Genomic DNA, 19,812 nt, shown 5'->3' with positions numbered 1-19,812 from the left:
GCCCCTGCCATAAACCAATGTTAAGTTGTAGCCTTCATTAACATGAGTGATGCCACTAACTAGCATATCTAAATCACTGAACCAGCAGTAGGCTATGTCGTATTCCTCAGAGAGCTGTTTGATTCCAAAAATACTTTCGTGACTATGCAGAAATATGCCAGATTTCCCTTTCCAAGGAATTTGTTATCAAAGCTTTTAGAAGAGGTTTTTTTTTGGGTTTTTTGATAGTTGTTCTGAAGAATAATGTGTTATCTTAGCTGAGAAATCAGTCCTCTGTGAATTGCTGAAGTTATACCAAAAAGAGTCCCATGGGTCAATTTACTTTGGAGACATTAAATAAATGATGTAGAAATTGTTAATTTGGGCATGTTTTTTAAGCTTGTGAGACACTCTATTTAATATAGCTGAATGAGATTTAATTACAGTTTAGAAAACTGTATTTCCCCCCCATAGGTATTTCTAGTCATGTTGTCCTCGAATGACATCCCATATCTTATCCTTCTAAATACACTAGGTTGGAACCAGACTGAGTTAGTCATGCTAGTTCTATTGAAATCAATGGAACAAATTAGTAATGATTAGCTTAAGGACCATTGAAATCAGTGGGGTTAAAGCATGACTAAGGCCGTAGCTAGACCTAAGGTTTATCCCAGGATTGTCCTGGGGGTCAAACCTGTTCATCTAAGGCCATTGCTAGACGAGGCGTTAGCACGGTGTGAGGCCCGGTCTCCCTCCTGTGCATCCAGATGACACACAGGGGATGTACAGGGCTAATGCCTCCCTTAAACCGGGATAAGCAGATTCGCTTATGGCCCGGCTTTTCCGCAGCCCCAGCCTGAGGCCAGGGCTGCAGAAGGTCTAGCAGGGTCCATGGCTTTTCCCGGCTGCTCGCTTACTTGCGAGTAGCCAGGAGAAGCCACGGACTGGGCACAGCACTCATAGGAGCGCTGTGCCCATTGGGCTGGGGGGGGGAATCACAGTGGGGGGGAGATAGGGGCCGGGGGAAAGGCCGGACCCGGCAGGAGAGGGGGGTGAGAAGGACGGGCACGGGCACGGGCATGGCGGACGGGGGATGGGGAAGAAGGACGGGGGACAGGGCATCGGGCATCGGGGAGGGGGGAAAGAAGGACAGGGGACAGGGCATCGGGGAGGATGGGAGGACGGGTAAGCGAGTGGGCAGGGGGGCATCAGGCATTGTGGGGGTGAATCAGGAGCAGGGACCCTATATTTATTTTTTTAAATATTTACCTTATCCGGCAGTGTGCTCCTGCGCACATGGCCCTTTAATTGAAAACAAAAATGGCAGACGCGACGGGGCTTCCCCTTGCCCCGTCGCGTCTTATGTGTGGAAAAGGGCAATGGCGCACGCTAGCTGTAGCGCGCCGTCGCCCCGACTCCCTGCCGGATTATCAGGTAGGTCTAGCAAGGCCCTAAGTGCCACACAGAGCATCCAGCGCTCAGGCAGGGGTGAACCCGGGATGATCCATAGGTCTAGCTACAGCCGAAGTTAGTTTGAATCCAGATCACTATGCCACTCATTAATAGAGGCATGCATTTACATCTCTCACCACCACCCACCCACCAACCCACACAGATTTTTAATTTCATCGATTCTGAACTACCAAAAGGAAAGACTCATTGTGCTGTTTTTTGTTTTTGTTTTTACCCCCGTAGGGTTGTTTTAAAAAGAGGTTTTTGTACTTTCTTAAGCAAGATGAGACTTTGTGCCATACTTTATAGTGGGCAGTCCTTTATTGGAAGGGCTGTCCAATTCAGGGCCAATTTAAAGATAAAGAACCATATGAAATACATATCATGGAAGCTTGAATAAATTTTTAGTTCTGCAAAGAGATGGGGAAAAGGCTTTCCTATAGGTAGTGCCAGGAAGGAGAAGATTACTTCCAACACATCTTATCATCTAATAGTCTCCTGGCTGGGTTTGGATCCTAGGAGCAGCCCTGTTTTCTGGGAAAAGCCTCTCACTCATCTGCATCGAACCTGGGACCTTCTGCATGCAAAGCAGATGCTCTACCACTGATCCAGGGCCCCTTCCATAATCCCTGACCATTGGCCATGTTGGTGGGGGCTTTTAGGAGTTGGAGTCCAAAACATCTGGAGGGCATGAAGTTGCCTGCCCCTGCCATTTCTTCTCCCCCCCACCCCATGCATGCAGCATGGTCTGCCGCCATTGCCTAATCCCCCACAATGCAATGTGGGTTGGCCTGTCATCCAAACCTGGCACACAGCACGGTGGGGGTGGCTTTGTATTCACCCTAAAATCCAGGACATGCAGTGGAGGTTGTGGGATGGGTATGAAGCCACCTCTGCTGCATTGCGTGCCCGGTTTGGATGATATGCCAACCCACGCTACACTTCAGGGGCACATGTGGGACACATGGGTGGCATGTGTGTGGTCAGGGGGAGAAGCCACAATGGCTTCTTCCCCCATCACAATCATCCAAACACAGCCACTGTGAGAAATTAAAATGGCACAGAAACTCACCCACCTGGCATTGATCAGATATCTGCCATAAAAGGTTGGTGACACAATCCTCAGTGTACTCAAAATGATTACTGAAAAAAAATGACTATTCCCTCACAAAGATACACAAAAAGGCAAAAGCTGTCTTGACTTGGAGCTGCAAACCCCAGGTAACTAAGCATGCTGCATAGAAGGTAATAAGAAATCTAGAGAATTAATTAAATAATAAGGTAACTGGTACCAACAGGGAAGATATGAAGTGAGTTCAGGATGAACTTTAGGTATTATGAAAATGTTATTGGCAAAGCAGTTTGGATAATATCCCAAGAGAAAATGCTGAATTGTAGCTCATCATCAGAGATTAAAAGGATCGTATGAGAAATGGAATGACATCAAACTGTGTTATTCAGGGTCAGAATGAACTTAAAGTTTCTGCTTAATGAGCAATTTTTTGGTAAAGTATAAACATTAAATCTGATATATAGATGTCTAGCAATATTTATATACTTATGTTTAATCAGGAAACCTTCAATAAGAAATCACTTTGCCAAAGTCATATATCAACAATAATTGTATCTAACCTGAAAAGTGTATGATCAAGTTTTCATGAAAGATCCTTGTAGAAATCAAGATCGTGAACTTAGATTTATAAAACAGCAATTATTGACACATTGGAATTCAGGTAATATTTTATGGTCTGGTTGTACAAATATGGTTTACGATTGTATAAAAACAGTATAAATATGGTATGATTCTGGGCTCAGATAGTTTCTTTGATATTGAAGCTCCTTGCCTGTGACATCCAGACAACTCTGTAGAGAACTCTTGATAAGCAAAATGGGCTCAGCAAGGCTGTCTTTTTTAACAAGCAGGAAATGCTTAGGAAATATAATTTTAATTTCTTTGAAATACTTTACTACTTTCATTTTAACTGGGAATTTATATTTGTATCAATACAAGAAAGCAATGGATTCAAAGATTCCTGGACTATGATTACTGTTAGTACACAATCTGGATTTCAACCGACTAAACAGTCTTAAGTGTATACTTTGTTTACATGTATTTTTATCTGCTATAGGAGGTAAACAGGCAGCTAAAGGCTCCCAAAGTTCTGAACTATAGACAGACAGCTCAAACAAAGTAAAACTCTCAGAGCTCCATCACACTAGCGTTATAGTCTGCTGTCAAGGTGAATTGCATGCAAAGGACTCAGATTACATCGACCATGTCCTGCTGTGATTGTGGTTCTTCCCCCACCCCCTTAGCGACGTATTTTGGCATGCGGAAAGTCCAGTTCTTCCAGTAATACGAAAGCACTCCGCTGAAACTTCAAAGTGGATTGTCATCCATCATTTTCAATCCAATGTTCTGTGGGCGTGTTTTCAAGGGGCGGTATTGCTGATGAAAGAGAGGGGTACGCCTGTTCTCCAGTGGGTGTTTTAAATTCCAATTTTCCTCCTCCTGCTTCCTGGCTGCTGCTCCACCTTTGCTTCATGACTTGTTTTGGAGGGGAAGTGAGAGGAGGATGCATTGGTAACATCATGGGGGGGGGGCTGCATAGCTTCTCTCCCCTCCCCTTTCCCTCTTGATTGGAAGTGCATGACAAGGGGAACACAATGCAACCTCCAGTGGCAGGTGATAGGAGTTTTAGTTGATTAATCAATTGAACTCTATGGGATTTTAAAATCTGAGTAAGTTTTAAAGATAAAGAGATCAAAATCAGCACAGTGATAAGTATTAAGGAGGGCTTTCAGCATACCAAATTTGAATCTGATTGGGTCATCCATTGATTTTTTATGATTTTTTTACATTTCCTTCCTCAAACCCTTTGGAGTTTATAGTCCCCCAGTGTGAAGGAGCGTAGGAGCACTCTTCCATTCCTTTGATCATACGAAGCTGTGCATCTTTAATTTCATGAAGATTGTTCAGAAACTGGGGAGTGGTGGGATGGCGGGAGAGACGATACACAAACAGGGGGAAGCAGGGGAGGAAGGTCATTCACCTAGGGCACAACGATACAGAAATAGGGCGGAGGAGAGGAAAATCCTTGTAATGGGGCAGAATGATACCCAACTTGTGAGTGGGGGGGGGGAAGGAGAGGAGAGGACAAGGATGAATGAAGGGGGAGTTATCCAACTTCCAACAACTGTAGGGGGAGGTACAAAGGAGATCAATGGGCGGAGGCAATGGCGAAAACAACAAGGTGTGAGAGTGAACCTCAGCAGGATAATAGCAAGTGCTACAGGAGAGGTGTAAAGATGTTTGGATGTACAAGCACACAGGTGTAAGTCTGCAAGCTTTCAAACGCTATGGTTAACAAGCCACCCTCCAGAAAATGTTCTGGGTTCAGACAACATGCCAACCCATGGTTCAACATGTTGTATGAACCCAGTCTATATGCCAGAGCCTGGATTATGTCTCATATTTTGCATACTGTAGCACAGGTCCAGATGCTTGGTTGTGTGAGGTCTTCTGCTTGCGCTTCCACAACAGTGTGTGGAATGGTGCTAAGCCTCATTTGACTCACATGTCTCTGGATCAAGCTCATGATATAAAATCATATTTTAAAATATTTCAATATGAAAGCAAATATGCCTATTTTTATAGACAGTATTTTATATGTACTAAAAATGATCTCAAAAGTGAGAGCTGGTCTTTACATAGCCAAACGGCAACATCCATGAACAAAAGTGTATCAGCAGGCTTAGAGGAGACCCATATTTTGTGGAAATACAAAAACTTTCAGAAAAAATCTTCAGTTGCCCAATGAAAGCTGAGCATGTTCAGTAGCCACAGAATACTGACTAAGGATGGGGTGGGGAACAATGAATGAAAATTGGATGGGTGGGGGAGGGAATGGAGTGTCTCTAATCCTGAACACAAGTTCTACATTTTGCTTACAACATTTTGAATTCAGGTTCTACCTTCTATGAATGGAAGGCCTCTGTTCATGGAAAAATGATTTTTCAGAGATCCACCCTCTCCCCTTGCACCACAGCTCACCTCATTCAGCTGGGTTCCCCAACACCTTGTGTAGCATTTTCAGGGGGCTGGAGGGACTGCCATGGGATGGAGAGGGGGGTTCATTCCCACCCACCCATTTGCACATGCAATCTGGAGCCAACCATATGAATGTAGATGGGTTTTCATTTTTAGTAAATATGGTCATCACCTGCCTTGCAGTAACAAGGAGTGCACATGATTTCTCTGCCCACATGCAACACATCTCTACTTGTAGAATGAGAGATATTATGCAAAATTCAGAATCTGTCCAAGACAAATTATACAGCTCATGCATTCCCTATGAGTAGGGAGCAGCAATAGACAGAGCTTTTGCATATAGAATCTTGTACAACAGTCAACTGATTTTTCCTCTGAATGGGTCCCAAACATGCTCCTCTTGTAAAAATCTGCTTTATTTCTCCTACCCTAGGAAATATTGGAATCTGAAGAGCCAGAAGTTCATCTGTAGTGAGTCAGTATTGTTGTCAATAATTGTCATAGGAATGCTTAGCTGACATGTAAATTGAGGAGTTTCATAAAGATCTTAGAAAGTTGTTTAGTTTCTTCACACAGTGCTTTGGTTTTACTTCCTCACTGTATTATGCAAAGGCATCCAGAAATACCCAAAGCATCTTGTGATAATATTGCACTATGCTTTGAGGTCCCCCCTGCTCTTGATTGCTTACTTTGATGTAATTTCTATTGACTTTACTGTTGCTTCAACATCTACATGTGTAAGGCTTAGGTGGTGAAATATTTTTTCTATGTGTCTGAATTCAGAGTACATATCTGTCAGAACCCCATCCATTCATTCCATAGAAAGCTAGAATATTATTCTCAGTGGCCTGTTCCTACTGCTTTGTAGAAGGTACTGCAAAGCATGCTCTGTGCAACGTACTATAAAGCATGAGGTTTTGGATACTTTGCATTGAGATAGAATATTGGAATGTGATGGGAATAAGGTCAGTGGTGGCCCCCCAATTATGGACTGATCTCCCCGATGAGGCTTGCCTGGCGCCAACATTGTTATCTTTTTGGCACCAGGTCAAGACTTTTCTCTTTCCCCAGGAATTTAACAATGCTAAGTTTGTTTGTTTTTTAATGGACCCCAGAACTGTTGTTTTAAAATGGATAATGTTGTTTTTATACTGTTTATGTTTTTGATGGTTTTAAATTTTGTATACTTTTTAATGTTCACTGTTTTTAACTTTTGTAAACCACCCAGAGAGCTTCGGCTATGGGGCGGTATATAAATGAAATAAATCAAATCAAATCATTATGTAGTAATTCTTCACAATGTGTTGTAATTCTTCACAGTTCTTCAAGGAAAAGGCTTATGTGATAATATTAGAAGATGCTAATGTGATATAATATAAGAATATTAGAAGATGCTAATGTGATAATATTAGAAAATGTCAAATTCTCTAAACAGCCTCCTAATTCTGTCAACAAACCACAGTGGATGTGGCAGCAAAAAAGAGAGAACTGGTTCTGTCTTACTTCTCTAATTCACATAAGTCATTTTTGTTTTCATAAAAATGCTTTAAAAACTAGCAAAGATTCTTTCATGAATGCTTGGTGATATTTTCTCCAGCATAGTAAAGGCCCAGCTCCCATTAGGCTTGTGCGGGGTTAGGGTTGGGGAATCACTAGACATCTATTGTTGGCTGCATAGGTAATAAATACCAACTGTCAAGAATTTTGCCTCCCAAATCAGGGGCAGCTTTTCACAGAGCTGAACACTAAATTATATCAGTGTTAAACTGTATGAAGAAAATCGCAGGATTAAATGAGAAGAGAGCCTTTTGTAAATTAAGCAGCAAGGGAGTTATATTGCTTTAAGCTTTGTACCGCCCCCACCTGGCCATTTTCATCAACCGAGACTAGAAATTGCCTCCCCAGAGGATTTAAAAAGTTACCTCCTCCCAGCATCTTTAAGTGGTACTAGTTCTTACTGACGCAAAGAAGGTCACATGGTGAATGAAAGACAGGAAATGCTGCAATGCCTCTGTACGTTTTAGTATCTGTAGTGCTTAGGGTGAACATATGAAAAGGAGGACAGAGCTCCTGTATCTTTAACAGTTGTATTGAAAAGGGAATTTCAGCAGGTGTCATTTGTATATATGGGGAACCTAGTTAAATTTCCTCTTCATCACACCAGTTAAAGCTGCAGGTGCCCTGCCCTCTTTTAAATCTGGTCACTCTAGTATAGCTCCTGCACCTTTAACTGTTGTGATGAAGATGGAATTTGATCAGGTTCTCCATATATACAAATGAAACCTGCTAAAATTCGCTTTTCTATGCAACTGTTAAAGATACAGGAGCCCTGTCTTCCTTTTCATCCTAACTAGCAGTGCTATGTTATAGGAAGCTTTCCTTTCTTTTATCATTTTGCTTTCATTCTCAAATGTCATTGAATCACAGTCCTCTTATTATTGTAGTTGTCAATTTTTGTTTTGTCTTTCCTTACCAGATGACAAAGTGGTTTAAAACATAAGAGGAGCAGAATTAGGGTATAGTTGTCTCCCACCTATTTAATCTTCTTTAGGCTTCAGTCAGCAGATAACGACCAGCAATCTTAGACCCTGAGAAAATGCTTTAGAGTGTAGGCAATTCTTTATCCACTTATTTGGGAATAAGCCTCATTGAACTTAATGGTACTGATTCTAAGTAGACACACATAGGATTGCACCGTTAAAGAGTCAAGTAAGATAATTTTTTCAGCATTTTGAAAAACCTCAGCAGAATAATCAAACACTTTCCTACTTTGATGAAGAGGGAGAGATAATTATTAACATGAATGCTCTGAATATTTTTAGCCCTGAACAATCACTACTGTTTAAAAAGTGAGGGGCGGGGATAAACCCTATATATTAAACCAGTTTTTGCAAAGAATTCACATGGATTAAGGGCACAATCCTACACATGTTTACACAGAAAAAAAGTCTTACAACTCCCAGCCATCATGCTTGGAGTCGTAGGACTTTTTGTTCTGTCTAAATACACTTAGGATTGTAACCTTTGTCTGCTTTTTATATATTTTCTATTTTTGTGTGTGCATGGTTGTTGTTGTTGTTGTATTGTGTTGTATTCTTCTCATTTTACATAATCCGTTCAGTGAACCTTTGTTATTGGATGAATTAAAAATATAATAAATAAATAGTCAGACTAGGGTTAGAATTTTACATACATCTGCAAAATCATCATTTATTCATTCTGAATTACAGTACAGATGATGGGCTGGAACCCATAGCTTTCAATGGTACTTCCATGTAATGAAAGCTTCTCTTGAAATTAGGATCTGTATAAAAATGGGATGCATTTTAAAAACTCATCGGTTTTCCCGACCCTTAGGCAGAAAAGCTTTCTCTTTATGCATCAGCTGTGCCCTTCTCCAGGTTTATTCCTGCCTCTGTGGTACAGTTGGGGAGTTAAGCTAATCAAACCCCTTGACAGTTCTCATAAATATGTCCAACGGTATCAGCTTAGGAGTTAATGGCTTGTAAATAATGAAGTCTGATTCTGAAGAAAGGCATTCCGGTAAATGTGTGGTTGGTGAACAATCCTTCCCCTGCTTTTGCCCTGAAATAAAGAAAGATTTTAAAGGCAAACCTATTCATCCTGAAACAAATAGCAGTTATGATTCTAAGCCCCATGGGTATTACTGCATGTACTCATTCCCAGCCAGAGAAAAGATAATTGACATAAAAGAATCACACAGCACTGCTCAGTTTGTTAAGAGTGTTACTTAAAAACAACAATTGCTCTCATCTGTGTAGCAAACTACTCCTCCCACAGGACCAATAGTTTTTTACAAACTTCATGCCATAATTTTCATGCCTGTTTCATGATGCACAGTATGAGTCTCTATTACTGTTTGTTCTCTTTCAGAACTGTAGATTATTCAAAGTGAAATGTCTGAGGCAAAATGTGAACAACTTCACAAGAATGGCATCACTGCCGGTGAACTGCAGCCACCTTCTGGGAGAATGCATGACAGCAATTTATTTAAGGCTCTGAGTCAGCTCTCATGGAAGACAACATTAAGGCTCTCTGACTGCTCTAGACTGGGCCTTCAAGCCTCCTACCTTCACCAGAAGAGGTTGAACACAAATTGGTAGGAAGGCTGTTCTGGTAGGAATGGGTGAGGCCCACTGGAATGGCTTCCTGAGATTAAAGAAGCCTTGAATGTTGTGCCTATGAAGCACAAGAACATGAAGCCATATCATGATGAAACATTCATCCAACACGAGGACAATGTTTGAGTGTTCGTCCAACATGTAAAGGCTTCGTGTCTTGATGGCTACATATCCTAGGATAATTCCAGATTTAGTCACATGCAACTCAGGCCACAGCTAGACCTAAGGCTTATCCTGGGATCATCCAGGGTTCGCCCCTGCCTGAGCATTGGATCCCCTGTGTGTCACCTAGATGAACAGGTTTGACCCCTGGATGATCCAGGGATAAACCTTAGGTCTAGCTATGGCCTCAGTTGGTGGAAGTGGACATCCTTGTTCCTTCTTCCACATGGCAACCCCTCCAGCCCCCTGAAAATGTGACAAAGAGGGTCAGGGGATGCTGCTGAATGGGTGGAGCTGTAGTGCAGGGGGGGATTCCCAAATATCAGGTGGAGGCATCATCTGTGAGAAGACCTCTTCTGTCCAGGGAAGGCAGATCCTAATATAACAATAGCAAACTTGTAAGTGCCAGTCCTTATGCAGCCAAAACAGCACAATCCATGCATAAGATAGAGGTATCAGGCCCAGGGAAACCCCAAGGATTGCAGAACTACAATTTTTAGAAGAAGAAGAAGTAGAAGAAGAAGAAGAAGAAGAAGAAGAAGAAGAAGAAGAAGAAGAAGAAGAAGAAGAAGACGACGACGACAACCCTAAGGGTTTCCCTACTGGTGGATTCCCTTCTTCACAAGGATTATTCCCCCAAATTATTTATTTTTATTGATTTGTTTGCTACATTTCTATACAGCCCAAAAGCCAAATCTCTCTGGGTGGTTTGCAAAAGTTAAAAAAAACAAACAAAAACAAACAAACAACACCAAATCTAACATGAGAAAATACAAAACCTTTACAAGTTTAAAACCAAATAAAACCAAAATAAAAATCAGTGTAAAAGCCAGCAGCAGCCTACAGATCTAAATACAAAACACACACACATAAAAAATAAAATAAAACGGAAGGACTAAAACGCCTTGGAAAACAAAAAGGTCATCGTCTGGTCCTGAAAGGTCCACCAGGTGAGCTTCTCTGAGGAGGGCATACTGCAACTGGGGTGCCACCATTGTAAAGGCCCTCTCCTTAGTAGCCACCTGCCTCATCACATTTGGTGAGGCACCCAGAGAAGGGCCTCTGAAGATGATTTTAGGGGCCAGGCAGGTAACCTTGGGGGCAAAAAAGTTACCCAGCCCTGCCCTAGTCTGCTCACCTGCTTGGGGCATTCTAGGCTCTTCTGCCAGGTACCCCTCCTTTAAGCCCAGATCTGAGGAATAAAAATGGCAGTGCTTTGGATTTACTTGCCCCAAACTCAGAAGCTACAGAACGTAACAAAAACCTGTGAAATATTCTGGGGGGTAACTTAGCAACAGTGCAGTCTTGCACACAAGTGATGTTTCAGTGAGAAATTCAAACAATGCCAAATGTCCAGATTTTAAACCAAGTCTATTTCAGGAGGAAATGAGAAAAGGAAAGACAAAAAAAGTCTGAGCAAGGTACCAAATTGCACAGACAGACTTGCAAGTAAAAATCAATAAAGCCAAGCTACCTTAGTTAACACATTTTACCCATTTGCGGAGTTAAGAGTATGTGCAGAGTTCTTTGTACAGCAAATACTCTGAGAGAACATGAGAGCATCTTTCCAGAAAGACAAAAAGCTGAGATGAGGCTTCATCTTTTTCTGGGTTTTTGAGACCAGCAAAAGCCACCCCACCACCCCATTTGCAGAGCTGAGCTGTTGTTTTGCACAGTTGCGAGTTAACCCCCTTCTTTGATGTCCGTGGTCTAGAGAGCTTATCAGAAGGTAATTTAGAGGTTGCTTCCATTTCCTTAAAAACACTGAACTTACATTCTTTAAAAAAACAACACACCTATCCAGTATAGACCAGTGTCAAGCCTGCCTTTCTGGTATACCTTGGTCCTTTGGCAACCCAATACAGACACTGGGCTGCCTGACAATCAGCTGCAACACTGTACAGGAAGGATTAATATCTGAATGTAAAAACAAATGGACAGGATATCTAGATGTTGCAGATGTTCCAAAAAGTGCAGATTTTCATGTGCTGGGGTGGGTGGCACTGCAGGCAGGAGAAGGCGGAATTGGTAGAAATTACCTCTCCAACATCCACCTGCAGGAGCATCCAGTTTGTGGAGTTCTACTCTGTGGAACTCTAGATCCAATGCAGATGTTGGATGTTGTTGGACTGCAACTCCTATCAGCCCTAACCACCATAGCCAGTGGTGGGGGATGATGGGAGTTGTAGTCCAAGAACATCTGGAAGGCCACACATTCCCCATTCGTGACGTAAAGTGAAAAAGAGGGCCAATGACTACTGGGCTGAATAGATGATGGTATACACGAGGCCTGTGCTGCGAAGATTGGTATCATCACTTGTTTCAAAGTGACATGTGGGTGTAAATGATATATTAAGGATGCACTGTTAAAGGGAAAATGGCTGTTGCTGGGTTGGGATGAAATAACTCTCTTTTTTTCATTCATCAAAGCAGAAGGGAAATAGCTGACACTGTAAGAAGTTGGTGGTAAGTCCCCAGCTTGGCACGACGGTCGGCCTGTCTGGCGCTTTTTTGTTAATGGGTGTACAGTCAGATACTTGACCAGGGAATTACCCCGGGAAATCCGTCTCTAAGCAATTATGATGCAGATTATACGTTGTTTAATCTGCATCATAATCTGCAGCTGCTTTTTGGTGGTCAGAAGAAATGCTTTCGCTTTTGTGTGGGCACCGATAAAATTACTCCAGTGGGAAGATTTATCCCTACAACACTGATCTGACACTACGAGTGGTGATACTGTTCAAAGAACCCTTTCAGCTGTGGCGGGTGGAAGGGCAGGGAGAGAGAGATTCATATTGGGGCCACAACGCTAGGGGAGGTTTCCTTCTGCACTATTTTCCTGATTGAACACCCTTCCCCCAACATACATATACAGCTACTATAGTACACAGGTACCATAATGAGATTCATTATAAGAAATAGACGTGTGGGTGGGAATGCGGATGTTAAGTAGGTTGAGAAAAATATTTGGCCCCAAGAAGTTAAGATAATTTAATCCCTACTAGAGTTGTGCACTGGCCACAAGATTTGGTGATTTGGAAAATGGCCTTCTTGGCCTGGTGGAAAGACTCTGCCGCCATCCACTATGACTCAGTTACTGAACCTGAGTTGAGATTTGAGAATTCAACATTCTCCCACTGATTTTTATGGGAAATGTAAAAATAGCTATAACTGCCCCCCCCCCCCCGGTTTCTCAGAAGTACATGAAATTTGCAGGCATAGTAGTGTTTTAGGAGGGAATTACAACTGCAAATTAACAGACAATCAGGTGCAGGGGTTTGTGTGTGTGTGTGTGTGTGTGTGCTGTGCATCTCTATGTTTTGATTATTATTTGTTAAGGGCACCTTTCTATTTCTTGGCAGAAATGGATGAAATTTACAGAGACAGTTGCTCCTTCTGTGGGGATCATGCCTGCCAGATTTCTGATGAATAAGTACAAGATTTTGGGGGGCCAAAGCAGTCTTTACATCAGGGATGGGCAACATGTCCCTCCTGCAGTCATATTTATTTATTTATTTAAACAGCTCCTGCTACCCCAAATTGCTGTTGAAATTCAGCAATGGAGAGGAAAAAACCCTGCACTTTCCCTATAAAACAATTTATCAGCAATTTGGCAGCAGCAGGGGTTGCTTCCCCCAGTATGATCTAGGGGGGAAAGGAAATTGGCCCCTGGACTCTTTGAAGTTGCCCATTGCTGCTTTACATTTTGAGGGTATCCAAAGAAGGATGCATTTATCCCCCTATGTTCCATGTGGACCATTGATCTGAAAATGATAGACAAAATAAAGGCAACCCTAAGTAAGAAACCTGCTACATTTCATAGAATCATAGAATAGCAGAGTTGGAAGGTGCCTATAAGGCCATCGAGTCCAACCCCCTGCTCAATGCAGGAATCCACCCTGCAGAAGGATAGGTGCAGTGGTTTATGTGGAAGGAGAGTCCTTAAATTTTGAGGTGGATGAGTGATTCTCTGTTTTTTATCTGGGCAATCTGTATGAAGATGACAAACATCATAGAAGGTTCCCAGGCAAGAAACATACAAAGTTTCAGAAGGATAGGTGCAGGGGGTAAGGAGTTATGATGACTGAAAACTGGTTAGACAAAAATGAAGATTTTTCACTACAGGGACAAGTCTGAGAGGATTAATTTAGGGTACAATCCTTTGCTTATTTAGACAGAAAAAAGTCCTATAACTTCTGGCATAGGGGAATTGTAGGACCTTTTTTGTATAAACATGCATAGGATTACAACCTTAACAAATGAGAAGGGGAAAGGAAAGGATATTGAAATCATAAACAAACAGAGTTTGAAGCCACCCCATCCTACCCCAACACATAACCTGACTTCCTACCTGCTTGCTAGGAACAAAACAACTGAGAAAAGAAGGCTCTGAGAAGCAGTTTTGTATATTTCACAATCCCTTCCCCAAAGCAGAGCGATTGGCACGCCCCTTGTAAAATGGGCCCTATGTGTAGAAAGTAGACCTGTCAGTCACTCCACCACACGCACCCCCTCCTCTCTCCCATTAGCATTTAGAAAGAAATGAAACCAAAAGACACAACCTTTCCGAAGCCTGAATGCAGACAAAGGGGGAGTCTACGCCAGCTATTTATTGTAGTTGTCACTAACAGGCCACATGACATTGTCCTGCTCCCATGGTGATCTTGGCTTCACCTCTCACTTTTACTGGAATGATCATTCTGCCATGCCCGGCACAGCCTGGGCATGGGGAGAGGATTGCGGGCAGGGTAAGGGAAGAGAGGTGCCCAATTATGATTGGGTAACTGGGTTAACGACAAGCCAAAAACCAGGCACTTACCCCTCCCAGTTTATTGTGAAGAACGTTTGCCCTGTGCTCCCCCCTTTTGCAAGGTCGTTGCTGTTTGCCGTGACCTCTGCACTCAGCGAACAGCCAATTAGTTGTGAAGGATATGTGCTTAGGAATCAGTGTGTTTTACCACAGAGTGGTTGTTGTTTTTTTTAAAAAGAAAGAAATACAAACGTATCTCTTTGCAGGAGCACATATTCGACAGAGTTTCTATCCCCCATGTGTTGCTGTGTGTCTGCGCTCCTGCGCATCCCTCATGAATAATTAAAAAAATATCCTGTGCCCCATAGCCATCTCCCAAGCCCCGCCCACTTCTAGAAATACACACGTGGAACCACTGTAACTGGGCACACACGCTCCCACAATGGCACTCCTGTAATTGTGGCGCAGATCAGTCACATGTGCCCCGTGAGGGGCGATTGCGGAAGCGGGGAACCTTTGGGACCATGCCTCTTCCATTGCCAAAGGGCTACAGGTGTAAATTAGCCCTTTCATGCAGAATTTGAGGGTGGGGGCAGACTTCGTCATCTTGCATTTATAACCTTCCCATGTTTTACCATCACGCACAGTGACTTCTGATTGGTAGTGCTAGGAGCTGTCCATCTGGAAGCACTCCAGGGGCTTGTCCATACGGCTGTTTACACTGCCTTAAATGCACATCTTTCCATTTTCGGACAGATGACGCAGCCACAAATGCAAAGCCATCAAGGGGCAAACCCTGGGAAATACACTCCAAAAAAGTTGAGCATTTACCCCGACTTTTTTGGCAGCGGAGGCGGCTCGGAGGATCTTAAAAACTAAAAAAAAAAGTAAAACACACACACATAAAAACAGGGGAGGAGTAGAGGAGCAGTGCCGTTCATCTCCCCCCCTTTTTTATTTTTATCATTTAAATCTGTGGAGCTCCACAGAAACAAATATAAATATAAAGGGGAGGACTGGTCAACCCCCATCTGAATATAGAGAGCACCACATATTGGGAACTTTAAATTTAAAAAAAGGGGGGGACTGCCCCGTTCCTTCCCTCCCCCACCCCGTTTCTTTTTTAAAAAAAGTTTTCAAGAGGATGAGTTTTCAAGAGGCACCGGGTAGGATCAACCCCCATCTGAAAAATCGCACTTGCCTTCCTTCCCATGCAACCCCTGAGAAGAAAGGCAAATGCGGGTGCAAGGCGCCTCCCGGTGCCAAAGCGCCTCCTTATAGCTGGGGCCCAGGTTTCTGGGCAGCACCCTCTACTTCCATTGTGGTTCTTCTGGAAATGTGATGCTTGCTCATTCTCTTTTCCTCCACAACCCTTCTGTCAGCTGCAGCTGGAGTTGTGTTTTAGGCCGTAGCTAGACCTAAGGTTTAACCCAGGATCATCCCGGGTTCGTCCTTGCCTGAGCACTGGATGCCCTGTGTGGCACCTAGATGAACAGGTTTGACCCCAGGACAATCCTGGGATAAACCTTAGGTCTAGCTACGGCCTTACTAGTGCTATTAAATCATTCAGTTTAATCATGTCTCAGGGCAAGACCAGAAGCACTGCATGGTTAATTTTGTCTTCTGGGCAGTTTGAAACAAAATGAGACGGAAGTGACGGTGTTTCATGGGCAACCCAGGTAGGTTGTGGAAAAGGATTCTGGAACTGCTAATCAAGACCCCTGTCTTCAGTTTTAAACAGATGTCAGGGTTCTTCCCCACATAGCTTTAAGCTCAATGCTAGCAGAAAGAGTAATGTTAACCAGACATCTATTCAGGTTAAAATATTATTTTGGTTTCTCTTGGATATGTTACAACCAGCTGTCTCTTCACAGATATCATTTTTGGTTGAAAACAATTTGATTTCCTTCCAATTTGGTAAAACCAGCCTGCATCAGATGCAGCTGGATGTAACAGCACAGGGAATTCCATGTTTTAAAAGACCAGCCTTCCTCTAACGGGCTCAAGGCAGCATCCATGATTCCCTTCAACTTTTATCCCCACAACTACGGTGTGACGTAGACTATATTGACACGTACTGACTGTCCTAAAGGCAACCAGGAAGCTTCTTGGTTGAACAGTTATTCGCAGCTGGATCTCTTTGCTCTAAATCCAACACTTTAGTTGCTATACCACTCTGGTTCTCCACCATCTGGCTAGATGGTGGGAATGGGTCCTGTTCAGATGTTAACACCAATGCAAGGACTCAACATGTAAAGCAGGAGTGGACAACTTGTGACCCTCCTGCTGTTTTGACCTACAATCCCATCAGCCCTAGCTAGCATAGCCAGTGATGAGAGATAATGGGACTTGCCATCTAAAACATCTTGAGGGGCACAAGTTGTTCACTGTGGTTGTAGAGGGATTAGCAGGACAGCACCTCTCAGTCCCTTTCCCAACATCTGTGCATTTGTCGATATCCATAAAGGGGAGCATGTGCTTGTACAACTATATATGTGCAACGGCTCTTTACAGACATTACATTCTGATGAATCTGCAGGTGTGGGGCAGGGCAGGGCAAGACCAGCAGGGTACACAATAGTGGAACTACTGTGATCCCCTCCTCCCCTCCATGTGCTGAGCATAGGCATGGAAGTCAAGGTATGAACAGGGCTCTGGTATTTTGTAAAACTGGTAGTGCACACAAATGAGTTTTATAATCTCAAATAATGAGAAATGTTGCATTCAGAGTGATTCTGTTCAGCGTAGTGATGTACTCGGAGTGATCTTGTTCAGGGCAATCCATTCCATTCCCCCTCCCACACAGTGTTCCTTTCCCATCCTTTTAGGGGTTTTTTCCCCCTCTGAAGTGTTTTTTGTACTTCTCCAATCCTCAGGGTTAACCTGAGCCTGCCAATACCTCTCTCTTGTGTAATGATGCCAGTTTGAGTACACAAAGCTGGACACACAGAGAACCAAGTTTGCTATTAGTATAGATGATGATGATGATGACGACAACAATGATAAGTGGGGCCTACAACAAAACGTGCACCTCCAAGTGCTCCCTGTTGAGGCTTCTAGCCAATTCACTTCACTGCTTTTCTCATTTACTATGCAACAGCCAGTCAGCACCCGTGCCCACTGAGCACGCTCAGACACCCTCAGGCTGCATTGTGGGGGCTTCCCCTCCAACAATTTTTTCCCTAAATATTTTTTTTGGGTACTTCCGCAAACCATGGGGTTCCCCTGAATCTGCTAATGTCTCCTTCTTGTGTGTGGACAGGGCCATTTTGGCCACATAAGCAACGTCACTTGGAGAACTGAAATCTCTATGATAATACTGATTAAGGGCACATATTCAGATCACTTTTTAAACTAGTTATGCGACCCCCAAGCACTCAGCTGAAAACTTTTCTTTTTTCTAAAGCTTTTAGAACTTGATTTTGACTTTACTTTTATATTGTTAGTTTTACTCTCCCCTCTGCATGTTTGGTTCATTCCCTTCCCTTTCTTATTGTTTTATTATGATTTTATTAGAATGTAAGCCTATGCGGCAGGGTGTTGCTATTTTATTGTTTTACTACGTACAGCACCATGTACACTGATGGTGCTATATAAATTATTATTAATAATAATAACTGCTCTAAGAATGTGTTGTTTTTTTTAAAAAAAAAATCAGTTTCATCTGTTTTGGCAGGAAAATCAGAGCTTGATCTATTGTTTCCGTACATGGGAATTGTTAATAAGGAAAGATATTGGTACAAAACTAACTTCCAGATGTTGAATAACTTGCACTTTCCTTTTTAAAAAACTTCTTTATTTAAGAACACATAAATCATATATATACATAACGATAATATTCCTCTTCATTTCTTAGCTATACATTCTACTTCTTAAACTAACTCACATTAATAAGTGCCCCCCACCCTCGGGATCTTATTCTACTTTCCAAAATTGCATTGAGTCTTCTGGAGGTGTTCTTCCTCTCCCTTTTGACAATACATGTTCTAGGTACAATTTCCATATATCTTCAAAATCATTGTTTTTTGTTATTCCCCTTCTAAATCTAATATTACATGTTAATTTATAATTTATAGCAATATCCCATATTTCTTTATACCAATCTTCTATATCATAATCTCCTTGAACCTTCCAATTTCTGGATATCATTAACCTTGCAGCTGTTAACAGGTTCATTATTAATTCTTTTTCCATCTGGTTACATTTAAGATTTCCATACATTGATAACAATGCTACACTTGGTGTTTCTTCTAAATCCATTCCAGTTATTTCATTTATCTCTTTATACACCAGTTTCCATAATTTTTGTACATGTTCACAATTCTACCACATATGTATATACGTTCCTTTCTCCTGACATCCTCTCCAACAAAGTATCAAATTCTCTTTATTTATTAAGTTTAATTTTATTGGAGTTAGATACCAACTCCAAATTATCTTATAATAACTTTCTTTTATCCTTACAGACATATTTTTCAACACTCTTTATTTCCATATCCTCGCCCAGTCCTGTTGCTCTATTTTCTCCTTCAAATCTGTTTCCCATACCATCCTAACAGAATCTTCTTGAGTTTTAATTTCCAATAATATCTTATATATTTCACTCATTAATCCTTTTATTGATTTATTTTCTTCTTTTTCTTTCTCTTTTTGTAAGATCAAGTCCTCAAATTTAGTGTTCTTTCTACAATCTCTATTATCCTTTAGCCATTTTTTGGTCCATTGTTCCATTTGGATACAATTGAACCATGATATATTTCCCCCTTTTAATTTTCCTTTTATTTCTTCCTTAGTTCCCATCTTCTCCATCCAATCTCTTATTTTAAATACTTTCTCATCTTTTAATTTCTTTACCAACCCCCTTTTTATAATTTTAGGAAACTCCCTCATTACCACATAATTGGGGAATGAGGGAATTATTGGGGAAATGACTGTAGCCAATTTACTTTTATATATTCTCCATATTTCTAACACATTCTTTAAAAGAGGGTTCTCTATTCCCCTCCTCCACTTTTGATTGTGGTCCTTGAAAAATATATTCTCTAACTTCCAATCTAACTCTTTTCCCTTTTTCCCCTCTAACCAATTTAAATCTCCTATTCCTATTATTACAGGGAAACACGGGAGTGTTTCCCTGTGTTATAGGCGATCAGTGAAAAGAGCATTCCACCATGTTAAGGCCGAAATTGGGGGTGGGTCATTCTGACGTTCATAAAATGGAAAATGTTTCACCAATCTTTCTGAGACGGAGACCTGCCAGAAAGAAATGCTGGTTT

This window comes from Elgaria multicarinata, chromosome 1 (genome assembly GCF_023053635.1).
Source record: "Elgaria multicarinata webbii isolate HBS135686 ecotype San Diego chromosome 1, rElgMul1.1.pri, whole genome shotgun sequence".
Taxonomy (NCBI): domain Eukaryota; kingdom Metazoa; phylum Chordata; class Lepidosauria; order Squamata; family Anguidae; genus Elgaria; species Elgaria multicarinata.
This window is presented reverse-complemented; position numbering follows the sequence as displayed.